The sequence below is a fragment of the Pavona decussata genome, unplaced genomic scaffold, assembly GCF_977016875.1.
Source record: "Pavona decussata unplaced genomic scaffold, jaPavDecu1.1 SCAFFOLD_186, whole genome shotgun sequence".
NCBI classification, from domain to species: Eukaryota; Metazoa; Cnidaria; class Anthozoa; order Scleractinia; family Agariciidae; genus Pavona; species Pavona decussata.
Window position 1 is genome coordinate 1116657 of NW_028145595.1, and position 3794 is coordinate 1120450.

At 35.4% G+C, this 3794-nt stretch overlaps 1 long non-coding RNA gene across 1 annotated transcript; it reads left to right on the forward strand.

Annotated features, from left to right (window-relative positions):
* Positions 1-3396, forward strand: LOC146462600 (uncharacterized). The gene is made up of 2 exons (XR_014857110.1): positions 1-435; positions 828-3396. It is a non-coding gene; the product is annotated as an uncharacterized LOC146462600 (long non-coding RNA).
* Positions 3397-3794: the final 398 nt, after the last annotated feature.

Here is a 3794-nt window from a genome sequence, read left to right on the forward strand (position 1 = left end):
TAATGGAAAATGCCAGGGGTGGGAAGTATGGATATTTTCTGGAACCATGCCTTAAATTTTCACCAAATTAAAGTTGATTTTGAATTCTTCTTACCTAAACATGTTGTTCACATTTCCATTAGAAAATGGGAGTCACCAAGCTTTTTTTTTTTAGTTTCATGATTGTATATTCACTTGAAGCTAAGTTCTGGCAGTTTTTTTCTTTTTTACAACTTTTAAAGTTGCTCCAATAATGAGGCATTTTTTGGGTACCATCATTATAGTATCCTCTGGCAAAAGGTGGTAGTTATGATTGATCAGATTATAACTGAGCGAAGTACTAGAAACTCGAGGATTGAGGATTGAGACGTGAAGTTTGAGTTCCAAGGGACTACAGGTCAACTTTTGCATGGTACTGTACATCCAACCATTGCATGTACAGCTGTTTCAACAAAGGTTGTCCAAACAATGCGTAAAAGTGTATGCGACAATGCCATAAGGTAGTCTGGGAAATACCCAATAAATTTCAATAATAGCTCAGAATCCATATTGCCCGCCATCAAGTCTTCGCTGTACGGTCAAGGCATTATGGATTCTGAGCTTTTATTGAAATTTATTGGGTATTTTCCAGACCATCTTTCAGCATTGTTGCGTACACTATTACGCTTTTTCTGGACAACCTTTGTCAAAACAGCTGTATACTTATGCTTGGTAAACAGAAGATCGATCGGTGTCATTTTGAATTGTTTTAAATAAGAATGCTAGCTGAAAATCATTTGGTCATGTTTTACATTTTTCTCAGCATGCAAAAAGTTGTCCATATGACTTTCTGTAGAACAGCAGACAAGGTGATGCTGATTTTACAAATTTTTCAATGTTCAAAATTAGGATCCCATATTATTTTGCGGTCTTGTCGCATACGCTGTAGATGCGAGTCTGTTATCTGATAACATTAACTGAAATGGTTGTATCCAGTGTGTAAAGCATAAACATTCCAGCATCTATTTTACCTTTTGGTAGGGTGTAGGTATGTCCAGAAATGCACACGACTCAGCAGTGCACACAACAAAGGGTCAAGGGTTTTGATGAAAAGTCAAGTTCTAGATTTCATAATTATGAATAAGCTGAGTACAAAAGGGTACAGTGGAAGCGATGTAATGAAAAATTAGAAAAGTAGTAATTCTGACAAAATTGCTATTATGTGCATTTCTGGACATCAGTGCTCCTACGGCCAATGTTGGTGTTGAGTTTCCAAATTGTTTAGAAGCAGCTTAGTTTTCCTTTAGTTGTAAGGTTATTGTCTCATTCAACCATAAGATGCCACCAGAATAGACAGTGTATTTTTTTTTATATTTAACTGAAGGCCCCAATAAGAAATTTAGGTGGTTCTGAACAATTTGAAAGTTCAAGTTTCAATCATTAAATACATGATATTTTCAGTTTCAACCATTCAATTGCATCCCTCTTTATGTCAAAGGGCGGGAATTCATTTTTCGATATAATTCTCATTGCAGATAACTTGATATTTGTTGTTCGCTCTTAGAGTGTATGGTATATTGTTGTAACTAATGCACAGGGTTGACGGGCTTGGAGAGAGGGATATGTGACTTGGTCTTAAATCCAAATTTTTTAAATAATCTCCATTTGGCTTGCACTCAAAGTCGAGGAATTGGCTCATTTCTCGTTTAACTTGAGCAAAGTAATCACTTATAAAATCAACTCTGCCAAAAACAGCTGTTTTGGAACAATTCTGATTTGGAGGTCAAATTGTCACCTATGCCTCCTCTGCCAAACCCTTTAGTTGTTAAGGGTGATTATCCTTAAGAATCTCATATTCAATTTTGATCTAAAAAAAATAGATTTCGCTGATAACTCTTCCATCAACTTCTCTTGGCAAGTAGGTAACGAACAGAGAAATTTAATTTTCTCAAAATTTTGTTATTCGAAGTTTTGGCACCCCGGGCTGTGCTCTAAACCAACATGCGGGATCGTGAGTTTCGGAAGACTTGCAGCTGTTAGTTCTTGAGAATACCGATCATTCAAAACCTCCTAATTCGCTAGTTATAGACGATGAACCTTCACATTTACAATGTGATGAATTGCAATCATAAGCTTTAATTACTGTAACTAATCTGAGGGCACAAAGTTTATCTACTTTGAGCACTTATCGCAACATGTGATTTAGCCCAAGTTCAAAGGGATAAATTGCAAAAGTGGCTCGTACTCACAGGTTCTTCTACAGAAAAGCTGTGAAAGTCTGTTAAAACATGTGGCTGCAATATAGTTTCTGTTCCACAAGTGAATGGTGAAAGTTGTGACATTCTACTAACATGGCTATATGTCCATCAAACATGTCATCTAAAAAGTGAGATAACTATCACTTTGAAGTTCCTCCACAAAACAAGATGAAGCATTTCTTACCAATTTGATTATAACAAAAATCCTGCAAGAGTTTTATTAAAGCTGTCAGGTAATGAGAGAAGGCCATCACTTTGAAGCGAATTCATTGTCTACCATTTTTTTTTTTGAGCCAATAAACGAACTGGTAAGTGGCTGAAAAAATATAGTGGACAGTAAATTCACTTCATTGTGATGGACTTATCTCATTACATGACAGCTTTGATGAAACTCTTCCAGCGTTTTTATGACAATCAGATTGGTAAGAAATGTTCAATCTTGCTTTGTAGAGAAATTTCAAAGCAATTATTTTTATAGTTATCTCATTTCCTGGTTTGTTGCTAACATTTGTTGATGACATGGTCAATGGAAATATGGCTGTGTTAGTTGAATTTCTTAATTTTCATCTCTCACCTTTGGAACAGAAACTGGATTGCGACCAAATGTTTTAAGAGATTTTCATAGTTGACGGATGGAACTTCCCACTGATATGTAGAACCTGTGAGTGTGAGTCACTTTTGCAATTCATTCCTTTGAACTCGGGCTAAATTGCATTGATTGCAATTGCACTGATAAGTGCTCAAAGTAGATAAACAATGTGCCCTCAGATTTATTACAGTAATTAAAGCTTATGATTGCAATTCATCACATCATAAATGTGAAGGGTCATCATTTATAACTGCTGAATTAGGTTTTGAATGATCTGTATTCTCCAGAGCTAAAAGCTGCAAGTCTTGCGACATTCAAGATCTCGCAAGTTGTTTTTGAGCACAGCCCAGGGTGCGAAGAGTTCAGATCACAAAATTTTAAGAAAATTAAATTTCTCCGTTCGCATTTCATATTTGTTACCTAATTGCCAAGAGAAGTTGACATGAGAGTTATCAGTGAAATCTATTTTTTGGATCAAAATTGAATACGAGGTACTTATCCATTTGAAAAAGTAAGTTGTTCTCATCTTCTAGTTGAATTCTGTATTTCCAATTGTAATGTATTGTGCTGCTAATAAAAAATTGTATGCAATGTGCCGAGTTTTTGGGTGTGGATCTTACATTTTGATTTTTCCTATGAATACTCAGAGATGGAATATATTACTGAAAATGAGATGCAGATGACGTAATAAATATGCGAACATTAATACGCAGGAGTGATGACGTCAAAACTTATTTGCATTCATGAATATTCAATGGAATTGGACTCGGATTCAGAATCAGGTCCAAAGTTGATTCTGATACCGATTCTGAGTTACTTTAGACTCAGATTCAGAATCAACATCGGAATCAAGTTTGGACCTGATTCTGAATCTGAGTCTAATGCCATTGAATATTCATGAATGCAAATAAGTTTTGACGTCATGACTCATTGATAATTAATGCTGATGTCATTCAAGAATTTCAATTGATTCTATCATTATGCATACT